Source organism: Malus sylvestris, chromosome 10 (assembly GCF_916048215.2).
Source record: "Malus sylvestris chromosome 10, drMalSylv7.2, whole genome shotgun sequence".
NCBI classification, from domain to species: domain Eukaryota; kingdom Viridiplantae; phylum Streptophyta; class Magnoliopsida; order Rosales; family Rosaceae; genus Malus; species Malus sylvestris.
The window spans coordinates 16,539,705-16,562,779 of NC_062269.1; the positions used below are offsets into that span (position 1 = coordinate 16,539,705).

General features: G+C 38.2%; 1 protein-coding gene and 1 long non-coding RNA gene across 3 annotated transcripts in view; one reads left to right on the plus strand and one right to left on the minus strand.

Annotated features, from left to right (window-relative positions):
* Positions 1 to 23,075, minus strand: part of LOC126585530 (uncharacterized) — an 85,142-nt gene that overhangs the window by 8,529 nt on the left and 53,538 nt on the right. The window lies entirely within an intron of this gene.
* LOC126585521 (uncharacterized) overlaps positions 1 to 23,075 on the plus strand; it is a 79,695-nt gene that overhangs the window by 4,524 nt on the left and 52,096 nt on the right. The window lies entirely within an intron of this gene.

Genomic DNA, 23,075 nt, shown 5'->3' on the forward strand with positions numbered 1-23,075 from the left:
CTTCTTTGCCGTTCCTCACATCTTCTACAAAACATAACATCATCATGATTTATCATTATTATTATTATTCTTTTTTTAATTTTATTTAAAAGCTGATCTACATAGACAATTTTGACGAATTTATTACATAAAATTTCACTTGTTCTATTTTTATTTTCTTTGCATAACAAATCCTATAAACACAAAAATAACGTAAATAACTCAAAAATATAAGGAACTAACTAAGAAAAGACGAGTGAATTCGAAGTAAAAATATATCTAAATATGATCCGATCACCCCGACGGCCCTTGAAGAAAGTGTTCTTCGTTCCTTGTTCATCGTTCTTCCAAGATCAAGCCCCGACGGCCCTTTGGATCAACAATCATCCACCAATTCAAGATCAAGCCCCAAAGGCCCCTTGAAGAACTTCCACCAATTCACGATCAAGCCCCGACGGCCCTTGAAGAAAGCACCATCGTTCATCATCCGTTCATCCAAGATCAAGCCCCAACGGCCCTTTGGATCAACAACGTCGACAGGAACACGGGATGATACATCACGTGTCACTGTATAAATGGTGGGATATATATGTAAAAAAGTTTATAACTTAAAAAAGTACAATTTTCAAACACTTATATAAAAACACGTGGTGTACCAACTGTGTTCCGGTCACAATGAAAATTTTCTCTAGACTGAGAAAGAGAAAGAGAATAAAGAGATATCTATCAAATATGTGTAGGAAATCACAAATCAGCGATGGAAACGGTTCGATGTGGGAACTCGTTTCCTTAAAATTTTCGACCCATATCTCGCCCCACTAATTATGTGGATCGCCCGCCCCGTACTTGACCCACGGGTACAGGACCCGTTTGTTCATCCCTAAGTTTATGTGTTGACAGTGAAGGATTATTTTGTGAAAACATGTTCATTTAAGCAACATCTATAAGCATGCAATTAACAATTAAAGGCGGAATCATGCTTGCATGCACTTAAAAACAAAACATTACCCATGAAATTCAAAGCCTAGTAGATTGGTGAACCAAAACTCAACTCAAAACAAAGTGAGTTGAAATTTATACCTTTGTAGATTCCTCTTTGCATAAGCAAAGGCTAATCACCCAAAGAGAGGGCCTTCATTCCTTGCATCTAAAATCTATGGATTTGGATGGATGAATAGGTTTCTCCAAGTTCCCAAAATTGAGAACCTCTAAGTCTCTTCACCAAGGAGAGATTGAAGAAGATATGAGTGACCCTGGAGTAGTGGGATTGCAAGATGCACCCCCCAAGGTGGCCGGCCTCTTTAGAGAGAAATGGAGAGACATGTTCTCTCCAATTTTCTCCAAAACAAACCCATAATGAATTTTGGCTATAAAGTCATATTTATACCTTTATTCATTTGAGTGGCAAACTTGTAAATAAGTCCAAGTTCACTACCCTAAACAATATGGCCCGCCATTAGGATATTTTGGACTAATTGGGCCTTTGTGAATCATTATTCATTAAGTTGTCATACAACTTAAGTTAATGGGCTTGACGTTCGAAGCCCATTGGGCCTTAAGGTCCAAAACTATCCCGAGGTCTTTAACGAACTTATTCGTTTGATTAATTAACATATTAATTAATCCTTGCCATAAATAAATGATTAAACCATTTAATCATTCTTACTCATCTCCATTGTTTCTTCAATCTCCACCTTACACGGTGTGCGATCCATTAGGTTCCTTCTAGCGAGGCAGTGGGCGATTAAAACCATTTTACATCGATTGTGAATTGAAACTTACTTTCAATTCTCCCTTTAGTGATTACACACGTTTAGGGCTCCACAAACCATGAGTGACACCTTGCAGCATATCATGGTTACCCAAGCTAATCAGAAGAGGTAGAGAAAACCTATTCAGTTTGGGATTACAAATGCAATACGGTGTTTCTCTAATCTAATACTCCTGACCACATTGTTTGGTTTGATAGTTTATTTATTCATGTCTACTATCCAATGTGATTCGTGTGCTTATATGATTTCCTTGAATGTGATTCGGAACGCATTCCCAAATCTCATTCATACTCTGGCCAGAGATTCTAAATCATATCATAGAGTATTCTCCCTCAAACAGTTTGAAGGTTAGAGATCCCTTGTTGCGCATTCACTTGCCTCCATGGCTAAGTGGCTTAACCCCAACGATGCCGTGGACACTCCAATGGAATGACGTTTGACATAATCAAAGATCAAAGACTCAACCACAAGACAACTATGATGCCTCAGGTCAAAGGATTACTTTGCATTATCCCAACCATGAGTTCTCATGTGACATGAATATGAGAACTCTTCGTTGATCGCGTTCAGTGAACTCATTCTCTATTGAGCACCTATGTACTTATCTTGATGTCACACACACCAATGACTCGAGACTAGTCACTCTCCCTGAGAGAAGACACAGTACGTACCAATCTTAACGGACTGTCAATGCCCAATTGACAATCCTATGATCAGGAACATTTAGGATGTGTCTACGAAAGAATGGTCTCATGAATCTAACTTCATTAGATTGCATTCTCCCAATCACATATTCCTTGGACTTTATCGTTTAAGCATATAACATTTATATGAGACGGCTCAAACAATAATCTTTGCCCTTTATAGTTAAACTAGATTAGTTTAACATGTGAAATGTCCGTAAAGTATCATCATATGATTGGTTTTAGGGCACATTTCCAACAATCTCCCACTTGCACTAGAGCCAATCAGCTTGGTCATCAGTGATGATACCTCTTCTGTAGTCATTTCATAAATGGCTGAGTAGTAGGCCTAGACAATGGATATCTATATGTTATCCATAGAAGCAACCTTGAGAATAACGACGTCACCATTATACATGATTCTCAATCATGTGGTTCAGTCTCTCATATGAGTTCGGATCTTGATGAGACCTTGATTCCCTGGCTTGAGCTATCGCCCCATTAGTGTCATAGTGTCAGTACACTAGATACACTTTCTGGTTAGAACCGAATAGAGAGTTCATAAATGAACTTTCTCATCCAAACAACATTGTTGTAAACTTCTATATGGCAATATATTTTGCATTCATAATGGAACACACTAAAGTCATTACTTTAATGTTTCCATCCAAATATCTCTTTAGTCATAATAAAGAGATATCCGTGTATCTCTTCATTCACAATGAAGAAACATCCAATGATGGATTAGATTCATAATCTAATACATTTACGCTTCCATTACGTTACTCTAATTCTTCCTCGATCTTTGAGGAATCTATCCTTTCGTATTTTTTAAATACTTAAGGACTCACTTGACAGTTGCCATGGTTCTGATCCTGGGCTTACACTGATATCGTCTTGTACCGTTCTAGGTACAAGTCATATCAATGTTTTTCATACAATATGAAATACATAAATCACCTTTATGCGTATGCATAAACGATTCTATTTACGCATTATTTCTTTGGGAGTCAAAAGGGCACGTTCCCTTTGAGAAGGGCAACTTCTTAGTCTTACTAAAGTTGTCCATTTGATTGAAGTTTATCGTCATATGAGAAACTTCCTAGCATCTCTTGTCTATTATTTAGGGCTTGATATAATCCAATTATATCCTAAAATCTATCATTATAGATTTCCATCCCATGTTCATAGACTATGTCTCCTATATACATTCTATCGTTATAGAATGCTTAAAGTCATAACTTTAACAAAGAAATATTCTTTTCTTTTCCAAAATTAATATATCATATATATATATTCATATATATCATATATATATTTATATATATATATACAAATTTAGGAATATGATTAACTCCCACTAATCTTTTGTAAACCTAGTAAACAAAAGATTCATTTACATCTTTATGAGAAATCAAACGATTTGACCTTTCTCTCATAAGACGCTTATAGCTCCCACTAGCTTGCTAAGATCCATGATGGATGGATCTATACAACTTACATGTCTTGTGATTCAAAGTTTTAGACATATATTATCAAGACTATCTTAATAATGGTTTCGTAAAACCCATATTATGTCCAAACATTGAATCACCATTTAGTTGTAGCTAGCAATCTTCGAATTAATTGAAACCAAGACTATCTCAAAGATGGTTTCTTCAAAGTCAACCATTCTCTTTGATTGTAGTGACCTTAAGCTACCAATTAGCTTATAAAGGTTTCATTATTTCGGGTCAAATGGTACTTTACCATTTCCTTGAGTATATATCATATATATACACTCAATGTAGTCATAAGGATTTTCATTCTTATTTCTTTCGAATTAAGAGGTGCAACTCTATGACATAGTCATAAAGTTCAAACCATTCAACTGAGACGGTTTATAAATCCTTCTCGACTACCTTGGAGCTTGTGGTATAGGAACTAGGTTGTTATATTTGTTGATTACTATCTTGTCTCTCAAAGAACCTATTCTTTGAGTTCTATCTCTCGTTCATTTGCTCTTAGGCAAATCACATTGTAGGATTACAATGAACTACCCAACAAAACAACATTTGTTAGTTGGTTTATAGAAGCGATATCCAAAAGTTAATTTAAGGATATCCTACAAGATTGTTATCAAACAAATATTGCTTATTAGCACACAACCCCAAATCTTAACATGCTTGAGATTTGTCTTTCTTTCCAACTACATCTTATGGAGTCATGAAAATATTGGAAGATCTTCTAATTTACAATCATATTGTTTTAGAAGTATATATCCTATATATGGGTAACAGATAACATCTAACGAACTAAATCTTATTCGAGTTCGTTCTTCTCCTAATGGAGAAATACATTATCTTATGATGCTTATTTCCTTGATATCTTTCAAGGAAACTGTTCTAAAGTGTTACCTTATCTTGGATCAAATCTAAGGAGGTAAATACTTTAGACGTCTTACTCATCAACTTACATTACTTGAATTCTTTGAAACCTTTTGCAAAGTATTCGGACTTGTGTTTATTTAAAATAAACTATAGTCCAACCGAGGGTGATCTTCGGTGAATGTCATCCAACATGAGTAGTATTATGTTTGTGGACAAGTGCCACTAACATCTAAGTGAATTAACCTCAACAACTTTGTGATTCTTTCTTCTTTCCAAAAGAATAAAGATTCAAACATTTCGCCTCTATACAATTTTAACAAGAAGGTATTGGATCCGGATTTAACAATCCAAAGCATCCATTTATTACCAACTCGTAATTTATGTTTTTAGAGGAATCACAACTTAGTTGGGATTAGTCACTACCTTGCAACCTTTTGGGTTTTAAGCATCATTATATTCTAAACAGTTAACACTACCATATCATCTCTACTATAGAGATAATTAATTAGATTACAATAATCTAATCATTCATTAATAAAGAACAATGTTTTGTCAAACAAAACATTTATCCATTTCACATAGTGACGGAATTTAGTTCCTTAAAATTGGAATATAAAGACAATCTATGTTTTTCCAATTTCTTTGGTAGTTCATATGAGGAAGTAAGTACCATCTGCTTTCGCAGAGATCTACATTTGATTCACGTTCCGAATGTGAAGCACCTTTTCTTCTCTCATATTTCTTCTACTTCTTATTAGTCACACTTTTACAACGATTGTAAAACATAGTTACTAATATGGAATCAAGCATTCAAGTAGAAGAACAAACTGTTTTGAACTATTCAAGAACAATTTTCAACACCTTCGAAAGGTGTGTTCTTGACACTTGCAAGACATTTCTTGCAAATACCCCTTCCAATGTCCATCCTTTCATAAAGAAAGTTTGTTCCCTTGGAGTTAATTTTATCTTCTTCATTTGACTTCTCCTTTGACTACGTTAGTCATGGTCCCTAAACTCCCACTATCTCTCTTGAAACTTATTTCAATTGTGTTATACACATCAAACATTTTGGAGAGCATGTGGTTATTGTTCACTATATAGTTTACAATAAACTTATTGAACCATAAGGATAGGGACACAAAGGTGAAGTCCTTTGCCTAGTTTCCGTCTCATATAGTGGTTTATCACTTCAACACTCAATGATTCAAAATCATTATAAGTCCATGTTAATGGACTATTTTTGTCAACCAACCATTATGTTCTAAACATAATTACAAACCTTCAAGAGTTGTACAAGGCAACTCTCATTTCTTCATACAACAATTTGTAAGTGAAGAATCATGGCACATAAAGTGTCCATGCCTTTGTGCTTTCTTCTTAAGTTCTTTGTTCATTTAACAAAGAAACAAGCACTAATGTTTGCATTGACTAAGGGTTGTTCAAAGCAACTATTATTTCGTCATACAACGATTTGTAAGTGAAGAATTATGACATTAAAAGTGTCCTTGTCATTATGCTAATCTTCGTAAGTTCCTTTGTTCATTTAACAAAGGATTAAGCATTGGTTGTTTGTGTTGTCCTCTTCATGATAGACCTTTCTAACATGTTCTTCCAATGATACATTATCATTAGGAAGATTGTGAGGATGAGACTACTTAGGTACATATACAATCCATTTAAGACAATCTTTGGGATTGTGTTACCAAGTCCGGAAACTAAAGCATTCGGCTTTTCTTTGTCAAGTGTTGGATAGCGTTTGCAAATATATTGGTAAACAAATACATAACGAATATAAGTTGATTGATTTTAAGCCATTTGATCCGGGTCTTTAAATCAAATAGCACCACCCACTATTTTTGGCAAATTCCATATCCCTCATTGGAATTCGAGAGTTTTGGAGGAAACTCTTAGTAGGTTATGGGAGGCTCACTATTACCAAGCCCACCTCACAATGATATGATATTGGCTAGCATTAATAATAATGAGAGAGTACGCTTACTCATTTGCAACTAATGCAAGTACCCATCTTATTTGGCCTCTAGAGAATGTCACCTCACAATGATATGATATTGGCTCCATTGCACTTAGTTAAGTCATTCCCACCATGCTTAGTTCATGAAGGGGTTCAAGAATAGCCTCACAATGATATGATATTGGCCATCCTCGTTGCCTACATCAACCTCATCATATGTTTATGGATTCCTCCTGAGTATAAGCATGCACTTTGTACTCCCCCATGATAGGGTGAAGCCGGTGTACAAGTCATAAACGATTGGATCCCACCACGGTGGAAGGCCTACGAAAGAGTGTTCTAAGCACTCTCACGCTTATCAACTTAATAATGGTTTGGTTGAGGGTTTTAGGTCTGATCACATATAAACATACATTTTAATCTCTATTAAAACAATTTTGGTCCTATTACAACTATTGGTCCATATGATTGTTTTTAGTTGTATATAATACTCCCACTATGCTTATAAAACGGTTTTTAAAGCAAGAGTATATGATACTACTAATATAACCTTTGCATTCATTTGATGGACTATATAGTTGCCTTAGGGCCTTAGGATGATTATGAACCTTTGTTTAGATTCAACACGAGCCTTGTCTTGAATCTCGGTCTAGGAATGGTGATTGATTTTAGTTACGCGTTTAATCACATTAAGGCGTGTTGTCTTAGGGGCATTGGACCCAACTACTTCATTTTCATGCATATCAAATAAAGCAAGAAAGAAGTACTTCAAAGTAAAGGAGAGCTTATGCTCATTACAACATTTGCATATAACAAATTACTTTAAAGTAAAGAAGAGCTTAAGCCCTTTTACAACATTTGATCAAATCAAATTACAACCAAAGTCTAATCTACACATTCCCATGGTTCAAACAAATTTGAAACGGCCTTTCACATAGCTCAATTATATTAGGCTTAGGTTCATAATCACCCTTTAATTAATTAACACATTAACTAATTAAATTGAATGCAACATTTTCATTTGGTTTTTGTATCCATAAAATTGATTTAAATGGAGCTAAACAAAATGAAAATCCAATTCTCATTTAAAGAGACAAAACAATTTTGTTCTCTACCTAATTTGGGCCAATATGCAATAACCACAACTTTTGGGCCATAAAGCAATTAACCTCAACTTTTGGGCTATATTGCAAAACTTTTGGGGTCACTTTGTAAAGACACATAAGTCCACTACTTCATGTAATTACAATAGAACCCAAAATTTAATCAATGTAAAAACTTCATTAAAGGAGCAAAACAATTTGTCCTTTAGCGTTTTTGGACCTAAACGTAAAAACGTAAACTTTTGGGCCAAAGTGCAAACACACAAAAGTATCAAAGCTTTATGTAATTGCATAAAAGGCCCCAAAAGTACCCCCACTAGGAGGTGGCCGGTTTTGGAAGAGGATATGAGTGATGTGTGTGTTGATTTGTGAGTTTTGACATAAAGCATGCAAGTGCACAAGTGGTGTGTGTGAAAGAGAATTAATCCTTTCACACCCACCATTATTTCTATTGCCATTTAAACAAATATCTAAAACATTTAAACATTTGAAAATGCATAAAACATAAACTTTATGAAATAAATCAAAACTTTGAATCAAAACACAAACCTTTTTGTTCTTGGCAAAAATGTCAAGAACAATGAAGAACATTCATGAAAAACCCAAAATTTTTCCATGAACTTTTTCCACACAAAAACATTCCAAAACCATTCAAACTTTAGGGAAATAACATCTAACCAAACTAGGGTACATAGGGGTTCCAAAAGTCACTTTAAAACACTTTTAACAAGTCAAACAAGAACCCAAAAATCCACCCTTTGGATTTGGCCGAAATCCCCAAAGTCATGGCACCAAATTTTAGCTCCAATATTCATGCTCATATGAACTACATCTACAACATTTGAGATGGCAAATTTTCCAACAAACTATGAACTACAAAACCCAAAAGGATTCACCAACTACTAAACCTAGGCTCTGATACCACTTGAAGGATTATTTTGTGAAAACATGTTCATTTAAGCAACATCTATAAGCATGCAATTAACAATTAAAGGCGGAATCATGCTTGCATGCACTTAAAAACAAAACATTACCCATGAAATTCAAAGCCTAGTAGATTGGTGAACCAAAACTCAACTCAAAACAAAGTGAGTTGAAATTTATACCTTTGTAGATTCCCCTTTGCATAAGCAAAGGCTAATCACCCAAAGAGAGGGCCTTCATTCCTTGCATCTAAAATCTATGGATTTGGATGGATGAATAGGTTTCTCCAAGTTCCCAAAATTGAGAACCTCTAAGTCTCTTCACCAAGGAGAGATTGGAGAAGAAATGAGTGACCTTGGAGTAGTGGGATTGCAAGATGCACCCCCCAAGGTGGCCGGCCTCTTTAGAGAGAAATGGAGAGACATGTTCTCTCCAATTTTCTCCAAAACAAACCCATAATGAATTTTGGCTATAAAGTCATATTTATACCTTTATTCATTTGAGTGGCAAACTTGTAAATAAGTCCAAGTTCACTACCCTAAACAATATGGCCCGCCATTAGGATATTTTGGACTAATTGGGCCTTTGTGAATCATTATTCATTAAGTTGTCATACAACTAAAGTTAATGGGCTTGACGTTCAAAGCCCATTGGGCCTTAAGGTCCAAAACTATCCCGAGGTCTTTACCGAACTTATTCGTTTGATTAATTAACATATTAATTAATCCTTGCCATAAATAAATGATTAAACCATTTAATCATTCTTACTCATCTCCATTGTTTCTTCAATCTCCACCTTACACGGTGTGCGATCCATTAGGTTCCTTTTAGCGAGGCAGTGGCCGATTAAAACCATTTTACATCGATTGTGAATTGAAACTTACTTTCAATTCTCCCTTTAGTGATTACACACGTTTAGGGCTCCACAAACCATGAGTGACACCTTGCAGCATATCATGGTTACCCAAGCTAATCAGAAGAGGTAGAGAAAACCTATTCAGTTTGGGATTACAAATGCAATACGGTCTTTCTCTAATCTAATACTCCTGACCACATTGTTTGGTTTGATAGTTTATTTATTCATGTCTACTATCCAATGTGATTCGTGTGCTTATATGATTTTCTTGAATGTGATTCGGAACGCATTCCCAAATCTCATTCATACTCTGGCCAGAGATTCTAAATCATATCATAGAGTATTCTCCCTCAAACAGTTTGAAGGTTAGAGATCCCTTGTTGCGCATTCACTTGCCTCCATGGCTAAGTGGCTTAACCCCAACGATGCCGTGGACACTCCAATGGAATGACGTTTGACATAATCAAAGATCAAGGACTTAACCACAAGACAACTATGATGCCTCAGGTCAAAGGACTACTTTGCATTATCCCAACCATGAGTTTCATGTGACATGAATATGAGAACTCTTCGTTGATCGCATTCAGTGAACTCATTCTCTATTGAGCACCTACGTACTTGTCTTGATGTCACACACACCAATGACTCGAGACTAGTCACTCTCCCTGAGAGAAGACACAGTACGTACCGATCTTAACGGACTGTCAATGCCCAATTGACAATCCTATGATCAGGAACATTTAGGATGTGTCTACGAAAGAATGGTCTCATGAATCTAACTTCATTAGATTGCATTCTCCCAATCACATATTCCTTGGACTTTATCGTTTAAGCATATAACATTTATATGAGACGGCTCAAACAATAATCTTTGCCCTTTATAGTTAAACTAGATTAGTTTAACATGTGAAATGTCCGTAAAGTATCATCATATGATTGGTTTTAGGGCACATTTCCAACAGACAGAAGAGCACATTATGCTAACTAATTTAACTAAGGAAAAATTAGTATCCGGTCCTTAATTTCTAATGTTCATTGACTAAGACCTTATTAGTTTTTAGATTTTGATCAAAGTCTCTAGCATTAATATATTAATGAATTATATGTAAGTTACATAATTTTTATAATAAAAATTAGTAATTGATTTATAGTTTTAATACTCACACCCTTATTAAACTCCTATTAATTTCAATTCAAACATTTCCAAAATATAAAAAATAAAATCAGAATAAGTTTGTACCCATTAAATTTTTATAAAAGAATGATATGTACCCATTCTTAAATATACCAATTTGTTATATGAAAAATGTACCTTTTTTTTTAATATAAAATGTATCCATTTTTCATATAAAATTCATTCAATCTTTTCTCTAATCCATTTTTTAAATTTATATGGGTACATTCTATTTCGTTGATTTAAGAATGTATCCATATCAAGTTTAATAGAAGAAATGCTTAATAATTATTAAGCCTAATATCTTTTTATTTTTTTTGTGTTTTTGAAAAATGTACCAATGTTTTGGTACAATAATGTTTTGGTTAGTTTTCTATGAACGTACCCATGTATACACATAATATATTGGAGAGTATAATTTATCTTTAATATTTTTAATCCCATAAATTATGAGTTTTTATTTAGAATCTCATTAATATAAATAACTATAAATTTTATTTTTTGTTTACAAATAAAATAACCTACATAGAAATACGTTATTATATTAATGTCAGGGACTTTAATAAAAAACTAAAAAACACAAAGGTTTTAGTCAAATAACATTAATGTTAGGGACCGCATCCAAAGTGCATAAATTTGCATGTCCGGAATAGTTTACTTCCTTTAACAGTAATGCTAAAGAAATAAATTTGTAGACTAAATTTGCAAATTAAATTATTGTCACCAATAAGAAATAAACACTTGAATCAACACTCTATGTAATTTAGTTTATAAAATTTAATCTACAAATTCTGTCTAGAATTAGCCTTTGCAAAAACTACATTTTTGAAATGATTTAAAATAAAATTAAGACTCAAATAATTTAGATTTATTTTCCAGAAAAAAAAGATAATATCATCCTCTTCTCCTGCACATCTTTGTCATACTTCGACGTTTCAAACGTAGCACCAACTCCCGCCGGCCACCTCTTCTTCCATATTCGAGCCTCCGTCGCCATCTCTCCGTCGAGCCATCCTTCCTCATTAATCCGCAAACTCCTCAATTCCTACCTATCCGTAAGCCCACCTTCACGTCGAATCATCGACCCAACCCTTCACTCTATTCAAATCATCGACGGGAGCGTCCAATCGATCGGACTCGCCATTCCTGGTCGACTCGTTGATATGATCCAAATTTGAGGGCCTTATTCAACCTTACAAAGGAGAAAGAGCTATTGCTCCCCTGAAAGCCACTGGCCCAAAGGTTCTGCCAGGTGGAAAAGTCTAACAAACTAATTAACTAAAGGACAAAAGAAAGGATTACCACTAAAAATTCATAATAATCACTTATCCCATTATTATTCCCCGTTAAAACAACCTTGCCCTCAAGGGTCAAGCTGAAAATTTGGGAGCTACATTCAATTTTTACCATTTTCTTCCAATTTGATACCAAGGATATCCTACATTTTGTTCCACTCTAATAAGCTGCATTTCACCACCTCTAACTTAGCAGGAGGCTGAGTGTGCTCGATGAAAGCCTGCAAGAGTCATCCCATCAAATTGGACAAGAGTCATGTTTGTACCATTCTTGACCAATCCCGAAACTACTGAGCACCGGTCAACGTTATACCATCAAAGACCCATAAGAGTTTTCCTCCAACCAGGAGACCAATCACAGCGCGACACGTGTCGACATCAAAAGCCAATCATAGCGCAACACGTGTCAACATCAGAAGCCAATCACAACACGACACGTGTCAATGTCAGAATGAGACTAGAAACTCTCTTTTATAAATAGAGATCATTCTCTCACAATATTTCCTAATGTCATTTGTACTAAATCATTCACTTGTACTCACTAAAGGAGAGCTTGAACCTATGTACTTGTGTAAACCCTTCATAATTAATGAGAACTCCTCTACTCCGTGGACGTAGCCAATCTGGGTGAACCACGTACATCTTGTGTTTGCTTCCTTGTCTCAATCCATTTACATACTTATCCACACTAGTGACCGGAGCAATCTAGCGAAGGTCACAAACTTAACATTTTCTGTTGTACCAAAGTCCTCACTGATTTTGTGCATCAACATTTGGCGCTGTCTGTGGGAACGACACTTATTCCCACTCTCTTCAGCTTTGTTAAGCTGGTTTCCACCATTCATACACTCTCTTTTGACTAGGCATCCCTTTCTAACATGGGGAGCGAAGGAAGCCACAGCACACAGAATGACAACCCTCTTGCACCTGGTGCGAAGCAACGAAAGAAAGAACAAAAGAAGTTTGCTCTTCAGGCTAAAGTCGATGAGCTGGAGGCTCAGAACAACAAGATAGCGATGAAGAATGAGATCCTCCAAGAGTAGTATGAAAAGGTCTTCGAGATGCTCCACGAGGCCAGGTATACTAAAACACACGAGCTCATCGCCCTTGTGGTAGTCAACCATCAACTGGGTGCCCCCCAACACGGAGGGTCATTTGCCTTCGACATAGGTATTCCTGTTGAGGAGCGAGCTACTCATCAAAATGGCGACCAACATGAGACTTCCCTCAACCCAGCTGTTTTGACCCGAAGCAGGAGGAGTGGAGGAAGGCACCTCCTTACAGAAGGAGTGGAAGGATCGAAAGTCGTCTTTCACGACTGTTGAGACTTTCTAAAGTAACTTCGAGACAATCACATCCATGTAAGCTTGAAGATCAATGACCCAAGGGTCTCTAAAAGACTCGGTCCCCTCCTATGTCCCAAGCTGGCTACCAATTTGGGGAAGGGGCAGCAAGTCCTAGAGAAACACGAAGGTATAGGAGACTCAGAGATGTTCCGACAGACATACCTTGGAAGTCAGTATGGCGAGTCCAGGGAAAAATCACATGCTCTTGATCAAACCTTCATACTTCCAAGAGGAGACGGAGATTTACGAAATAAAACTCCAGTGGTACATGACTCCACTCAGGACCCTCTTGTCCTACAACTTCTTAAGGAAGTAAACAAGTTGAAGGCGGAACGACAAGCTGAGATACCTGATTGGAACCAACCTAGGCCTGGCCCTCTTATAAGGAGGATCCTCGACACCCCCTTAAAGCAAAAACAAAGCAGAAGCTTAGCTTGCAACTCTATACTGGAAAGAAGGACCCGATTGAACACTTTAACCTTTTTTAGTCCACCATGGCATACCAGATGCACACTGACGAAGAGCGAGGTCTTCTCTTCCCCTCTACCCTCTCTGGTGGAGCTCTAAACTGGTATTGCCATCTTCCACTTGAAACGGTAGACTCATTTGAGGAATTGAGGAAACTGTTTGTTTCTCAACATATTTTCCAAACCGATCGCTTACACTCTGGGGATGACTTGTACACTATTCGCCAGAAGCCAGACGAGTCATTACGTATGTATGCTGGCCGCTTCAACCATGAGTATTCCCATTGTGTCAAGGCAAACGACAAGACTGCCCTCAAAGTCTTCACGGCAGGGCTACGTGATTGTTTCTTTCAGTACATGATCAATGCCAACACTTGGAAGACTTACTCTGAGGTGATGGCCCAGGCTTATAACCATGCCTTCGCCGAGGCAATGACATACCAAAGGAAACCCCCCACAGCCACCCCTTATCAGCAAGTAGGGAGTGGAAGCCAAATCCAACCAAATGAGAAGACCTCGACCTTCCAAAAGGCAGCAGTGCCTCCCTCTGCCTTACTTAATACTTCACCAAGTCAACAGACATATCAATCTCAGGGCAAAAGGAAAGATTTTCATCCTCACCAGTCCCATTTTAGTAAAAGAAGTAAGGGACACTATCGCGATAACCGAGGGTATCTCCATGATAATGCCCGCCCCCAGGCAGTCAACACAATAGGCCAAGCACGTGTCAGGATAGGCTCTACCCCTAGGTATGAGACATACACACCTTTGAACGCCACATGTGGGGCCATTTACCCTAGCATAGCATACCTAATACCGAAGCTAATGTCTAGGCAGTCGGGTTACAAGCCCACGAAGAACACGGGCACGTTTTGCTGCTACCACGAGCATAACGGCTATGACAGCGAGAAGTGTATCACCCTTCATGATCATATTGAAGCTTTGGCACGTGAAGGAAAAATTGATCAATTCCTCCTTCAATATAATGTTTGATGAAGCTTTCAAGGCACTTAATGTAGTTGAACACTTGCTTGATTGCTCGATTTCTCATCTGATAAGCTTCTCCGGTGATATCATGCAACCTTTAGGGAGCATACACTTACCTTTCACCATTGGTACAAGCCCTTACACAACTACCATTACCACTAACTTCCTGGTGATTGATTGCCCAATGGCATACAATGTCATCTTGGGACGCACAGGCATCAATGATCTCAAGGCCATGGTATCCACACATATGTTGTTGATGAATTTTCCAACCCCCTATGGCAATGTTTACATCAGAAGAGATCAACTTAGTGAACGATCATGTTACAACACTTCAGTCAAGCAACAGCACCTGCCTGTGCCTCAGGAAACCCTTTCTATACATGACCAAATCATAAAGACCAACCTAGACGAAGCCAACTTGGATCTTCACGATGGCAACAGTCAACCCGACGATCCTCGAGATGACTCTTTCACCTAGCAAGCACAACCCGCTAAAGAATTGGAGAAGGTCTCTATCTCAAAAGATTATCCGGATCGCATGCTGAGATTTGGCACCACCTTGTCACCACCTATTCGGTTGGCATTGATCTCTTTTTTGCAAGAGAACACTAAAGTCTTCGCCTGGTCATACGAGGACATGCCAGGCATCTCTCCCGATATCATCTGTCATCGCTTAAGTATTGACCCCAAGACCAAGCCAGTGAGACAGAAGCGAAGATCTTATGACGCTGAATAGTATGAGGCAATAAAGGCAGAAGTTGAAAAACTCAAAGGCATAGGCTTCGTCCGCAAAGTCAATTATCCAACGTGGGTAGCAAATGTTGTCATTGTTAAGTAGAATCCGACCAAGGAAAGTCTCCTGCTCCAAAAGGTCTTGTGGAGAATGTGTGTCGATTACACCGACCTAAACAAAGGATGCCCGAATGATAGCTTTCCTCTTCCTCTCATAGACAGACTTATAGACTCTTGATCCCTAGCACACAAGGCTTTTCGCCAAGGATATTACTGACAACACTCCACCAAGATGCCATCAGAATATCCCGCTCATGTGATAAGTGTCAACGCTACGCAACTATTCCTCACTCCCTTCCCGAGCCGCTCACTCCTATGATCAGCCCTTGGCCCTTCGCCTAATGGGGATTTGATTTGATCGGCCCAATGCTTGCAGGGAAGGGCAAGGTTCGTTATGCAATCGTTACAGTTGACTACTTCACAAAGTGGGTCGAAGTAGAACCTTTGGCAACCATTACTAAGGCAAAAATAAAAGACTTCGTACGGAAGAACATCCTTTGCAGATTCGGCATTCCCAATCCGTTAGTCACGGATAACAGGCGACGGTTCCACAACAATAAGTTTAGGATGTTCTGCTCTAAGTTCAACATCAACTTATGTTTTGCCTCCCCAGCTCATCCCCAGTCTAATGGACAAGTTGAAGCCATCAACAAAATAATCAAGCGAACTTTGAAAACCAGCTTGGACAAGGCTAAAGGTTGTTGGCCAAAATTTGTACCCCAAGTTCTTTGGTCATACCGCACTTCGTATCGGATATCAACAGGAGAAACCCCATTCTCACTTGCCTTTGGTACAGAGGCAGTTGTCCCAGTTGAGCTTGAACAAGCAACGTTCCGAGTCCAGAACTACATGCAAAGAGAAAATGACAAACAACTTACCCTCAACTTAGATCTAGTCGAGGAACACAGAAACCAGGCTCACTTGAGGAATGTCCCCTACAAGCAGCGCATCTCCAACTACTATGACTCAAGGGTCAAACCTCGTTCTTTCAAAGTGGGGGACTGGGTATTGAAGAAAATATTACTTTGCGACAAAGTCCCAAGTAAAGGAACACGTAGTCCAAACTGGGATTGACCGTTTGAAGTTGTTGGTATCAGTCGCCCTAGCTTCTACAAGCTTAGAAGCTCCGATGGTAAGACCCTTAGCCATCCATGGAACGCTGATCACTTGAAGTACTATTACAAGTAAACTCACATTGTACAAGTGTTAAGCTTCAGCCGTTCGGCATCCTATGTAACGAAGACTATTTGGCATGAATTCAATAAAGAGGTGATTTAGACAAGTCGGTCCTAATCCTCTTACATTCCTAGCAATGAAACACTCGGATTCAAAGCTTCAACATGAATGCTTCCAACATGAAACAAAGTCTAAGTATATGTCAACAAGACTATACAAATAAACGAACAGCTTCACAGTATATTCGTTCAATCATACATTCCAACACATTCATACATAAGCCAACTGTGCTTTGAAAGGGTTCAACATAATTTGTGTCATTCGACACTTGCTACAATGTGCCTAGACACCTTGCCTTTATTCTTACCAACCAGATGATGAAATGTGAAGAAGGAACTCATCTTCATGGCACCAACCAGGTGATGAAATGTACAACCCGTACTCTCCTTCATCCCACCAACCAGGTGATGAAATGTACAACCCGTACTCTAATATCATTTGGCAACTTGCCACTCATGCCACCAACCAGGTGAAAAAGGAACTCATCTTCATGCCACCAACTAGGTGATGAAATGTACAACCCGTACTCTAATATCATTTGGCAACTTGCCATTCATGCCACCAACCAGGTGATGAAATGTACAACCCGTACTCTAATATCATTTGGCAACTTGCCATTCATGCCACCAACCAAGGGAAGAAGGAAATCATCCTCGTGCCACCAACCAGGTGATGAAATGTGATGAAAGGTGATGAAGGAACTCACCTTCGTACCACCAACCAAGTGATAACAGCAACTCACCATTCATTCCACCTACCAGAAGACGAGTGGTACAACTTGTACATGTGAACTCCTAGCATTCACAAATAATCAAAAACCCTCAAGCTTGACAACTAAACTAGGGGAGCACTTATGCCCAACAAGAGTTATGGTCACCAACAAAGTCTTATTGCAAGCCAACAACAACTTCAGTGCATGGCATACGAAGATCAAGCCATTCGGCCCTCTTGCATCTGTTTCAAACATTTCCCCTCTATAACAATGCAAACACTACAACTCGTAGAAAGCCTCACACACTCTTGATCAAGACAGTGTGAAGCAAAACCAATTTATGGTGCCAACAAGAGCTTCATCAAAGGAGTTCAACCTCAATTCTCAAAAGCTTCACAAACTTTTGATCAAGACAGTGTGAAGCAAAACCAATTTATGGTACCAACAAGAGCTTCATCAATGGAGGGCAACCACAATTGTCAAAAGCTTCACACACTCTTGATCAAGACAATGTGAAGCAAAACCAATTTATGGTGCCAACAAAAGCTTCAGCAAAGGAGTTCAACCACAGTTCTCAAAAGCTTCACACACTCTTGATCAAGACAATGTGAAGCAAAACCAACTTATGGTGCCAACAAGAGCTTCATCAATGGAGGGCAACCACAATTCTCAAAAGTTTCACACACTCTTGATCAAGACAGTGTGATGCAAAACCAATTTATGGTGCCAACAAAAGCTTCATCAAAGAAGTTCAACCACAATTCTCAAAAGCTTCACACACTATTAATCAAGACAGTGTGAAGCAAAACCAATTTTTGGTCCCAACAAGAGCTTCATCAATGGAAGGCAACCACAATTATCAAAAGGTTCACACTCTTGATCAAGACAGTGTGAAGCAAAACCAATTTATGGTGCCAACAAAAGCTTCATCAAAGGAGTTCAACCACAATTCTAAAAAGCTTCACACTCTTGATCAAGACAGTGTGAAGCAAAACCAATTTATAGTGCCAACAAAAGCTTCATCAATGGAGGGCAACTACAATTCTCAAACCTTCGAAGCAAATTCAAGATTGTTCAAAGCAAATTCAATATATATGGTTCATCCAAACCTTCGAGTACTACAAGGTGTGGCTTGCATCACAATCTCTTGCTCAACAGTGTGGAAGCAAAATTTGTATATGTTGTCTCTCCCACATTTTCAAATTTCTAGTTTCCCAAAAAAAAAAAAAAAAAAGAGATTGGGAAATTCAACAAAGCTTCATCAATGGAGGACAACTACAAATTCTCAAAAGTTTCACCAACAAAAGCTTCATCAATGGAGGATAGCTACAAATTCTCAAAAGCTTCACATTATCTTGATCAAGATAGTGTGAAGCAAAATCAATTCATGGTACCCAACAAAAGCTTCACCAACAAAAGCTTCAACACCAAAGCTTCACCAACAAAAGCTTCATCAATGGAGGACAACTACAAATTCTCAAAAGCTTGATCAAGATAGTGTGAAGCAAAATCAATTCATGGTACCCAACAAAAGCTTCAACTCCAAAGCTTCACCTGCAAAGCTTCAACTCCAAAGCTTCACCTACAAAAGCTTCACCCACAATAGCTTCACCTACAAAAGCTTCACCCATAAAAGCTTCACAAACAAAGTGTGAAGCAAAATCAATTCATGGTACCCAACAAAAGCTTCAACTCCAAAGCTTCACCTGCAAAGCTTCAACTCCAAAGGTTCACCTACAAAAGCTTCACCCACAATAGCTTCACCTACAAAAGCTTCACCCACCACAAAAGCTTCACACACAAAAGCTTCACCCACCACAAAAGCTTCACCCACCATAAAAGTTTCACCCATAAAAGCTTCACCAACAAAAGCTTCACCCACAAAAGCTTCACCCACCACAAAAGCTTCACCTACAAAAGCTTCACCCATAAAAGCTTCACCAACAAAAGCTTCACCCACAAAAGTTTCTCCCACCACAAAAGTTTCACTCATAAAAGCTTCCCCCACCACAAAAGCTTCACCCACCACAAAAGCTTCACCTACAAAAGCTTCACCCACAAAAGTTTCACCCATAAAAGCTTCACCCACTACAAAAGCTTCACCCACAAAAGCTTCACCTACAAAGCTTCAACACAAAGCTTCACCTACAAAAGCTTCACACTATCTTGATCAACAAAGCTTCAACCTCAAAGCTTCACCTACAAAGTTTCAACACCAAAGCTTCACCTACAAAGCTTTAAAATATATATATTTTTTTTTTCGAAAATTAAAAAATTCGAAAATACGAAGAAAAAAAATTCGAAAAAAAAATTTGCCTAGGCCTCCTTTTCTTTGGGCCTAACAACTTTCATAACAAATATATATGAAGAAGGAGTTTTGGGCTACCACTTAGAACGGAAATGCCTTATTCGTCAACTCCCTCGACCGGAGACTTGGGGAACTCCTACCATATGCTACTGCACCTTGATACTCGAAAGTCTCACGACCACTCAGTGACTTGGATTTTTCAAGTCTCCAAACGAGAAGTTTTCCTCACTCGGGAAATTAAGGGAGAACTACCTCAACCTACATGCTTCACTCACAAAGCTTCAACATACAAACTTCAACAAAAGGAAAAATTCAAAGAACTTAGTGAAGAAGGCCTTGGTGTAATTAACACAATACGTTGAAATGAAGCAAAGCTTGTTTATTGATATCTCTTATAAGTTACAAATATGTACATATACATGAATCAAAATAAACAAACAAGATGGAGCCTTCACAAAGGTTGCTCAGGAGAAGTCTCAGCAATCGGCAGAGCCCCAGAAAGAGGAGGCACCAGAGGGTGATTATTCGGAGCCTCAATACTAAGCAGAACCCCAGAAGGAGGAGGGAACGAAGGTTGATCATTTGGAGCTTCATTACGCGGTACAGCCCCAGAAGACGAAGGTAATAAATGCCTTTGGAACAAACCCACAAACCTCTGATGATCACGTAAAATCTGACCATCAGATTCCTACAACGGGTCGAGCTTCCTCTTCATGTTTGTAGCATAGTCATGTGCAAGCCTGTGCAATTGTTTATTCTCATGATTGAGCCCTCTGATCTCCTGTTTGAGACTTATCACTTTAGCCGCCAATGATTCAATTTGGCGGGTTCGAGCAAATAGGCGTTGGGTCATATTAGACACAGAACCTGCACACTGAACACTGAGAGCCAGAGAATCCTTAACAACTAACACATCAAACCGTTTGGAAAGTAGTTTGTTATCTTTAGGAGTGAGAAGGTTCTTGGCCACCATCGCAGCGGTCATATCATTCTTCATCACAGAGTCCCCAACGGTAAGAGGACCAGTAGGGGATAAGAAGGATGGGCGCCATATGTTGTCTTGAGAAGGCATGGCTACCTCTTCACCAAAGTTCAAGTCAAAATGACGGTCGGATAAGCCAGACATTCTCAGAAATGATGAAGGAGAAATGAGGTGCAATAAATCTTTGAAGTAAAGGGAAAATTCCTACAAGCAATAACTCTCTGAATGTACATCTTGCACACAATTGGTGCCCTTATAAAAGAAAGGGAAACATGGTTGTTGGTTCAAAAATCGAAGAGGCACCACTCTCCGGATTCCGAATAGGCACCACTTTCCACACGCAACATCTGAAGGAAGATTTTGTGAAAACATGTTCATTTAAGCAACATCAATAAGCATGCAATTAACAATTAAAGGCGGAATCATCCTTGCATGCACTTAAAAACAAAACATTAACCATGAAATTCAAAGCCTAGTAGATTGGTGAACCAAGACTCAACTCAAATCAAAGTGAGTTGAGAAATATACCTTTGTAGATTCCTCTTTGCATAAGTAAAGGCTAATCACCCAAAGAGAGGGCCTTCATTCTTTGCATATTAAAATCTATGGATTTGGATGGAAGAATAGGTTTCTCCAAGTTCCCAAAATTGAGAACCTCTAAGTCTCTTCACCAAGGAGAGATTGGAGAAGAAATGAGTGACCTTGGAGTAGTGGGATTGCTAGATGCACCCTCCAAGGGGCCGGCCTCTTTAGAGAGAATTGGAGAGACATGTTCTCTCCAATTTTCTCCAAAACAAACCCTTAATGAATTTTGGCTATAAAGTCATATTTATACCTTTATTCAGTTGAGTGGCAAACTTGTAAATAAGTCCAAGTTCACTACCCTTAACCATATGGCCGGCCTTAGGGTGTTGTTTGGGCTTTTGGCCTTTTGTGAATTAAGTTGTCATACAACTTAAGTCAATGGGCTTGATGTTCGAAGCCCATTGGGCCTTAAGGTCCAAAACTATCCCGAGGTCTTTAACGAACTTATTCGCTTGATTAATTAACATATTAATTAATCCTTGCCATAAATAATTAAACCATTTAATTATTCTTACTCATCTCCATTGTTTCTTCAATCTCCACCTTACACGATGTACGATCCATTAGGTTCCTTTTAGCGAGGCAGTGGGCGATTAAAACCATTTTACATCGATTGTGAATTGAAACTTACTTTCAATTCTCCCTTTAGTGATTACACACGTTTAGGGCTTCCACAAACCATGAGTGACACCTAGCAGCATATCATGGTTACCCAAGCTAATCAGAAGAGGTGGAGAACCTATTCAGTTTAGGATTACAAATGCAATACGGTCTTTCTCTAATACAATACTCTTGACCACATTGTTTGGTTGGATAGTTTATTTATTCATGTCTACTATCCAATGTGATTCGTGTGCTTATATGATTACCTTGAATGTGATTTGGAACGCATTCCTAAATCTCATTCATACTCTGGCCAGAGATTCTAATCATATCATAGAGTATTCTCCCTCAAACGGTTTGAAGGTTAGAGATCCCTTGTTGCGCATTCACTTGCCTCCATGGCTAAGTGGCTTAACCCTAACGATGCCGTGGACACTCCAATGGAATGACGTTTGACATAATTAAAGATCAAGGACTTAACCACAAGACAACGATGATGCCTCAGGTCAAAGGACTACTTTGCATTATCCCAACCATGAGTTCTCATGTGACATGAATATGAGAACTCTTCGTTGATCGTGTTCAGTGAACTCATGCTCTATTGAGCACCTACGTACTTGACTTGATGTCACACACACCAATGACTCGAGACTAGTCACTCTCCCTGAAAGAAGACACAGTACGTACCGATCTTAACAGACTGTCAATGCCCAATTGACAATCCTATGATCAGGAACATTTAGGATGTGTCTACGAAAGAATGGTCTCATGAATCTAACTTCATTAGATTGCATTCTCCCAATCACATATTCCTTGGACTTTATCGTTTAAGCATATAACATTTATATGAGACGGCTCAAACAATAATCTTTGCCCTTTATATTCAACTAGATTAGTTTAACATGTGAAATGTCCGTAAAGTATCAT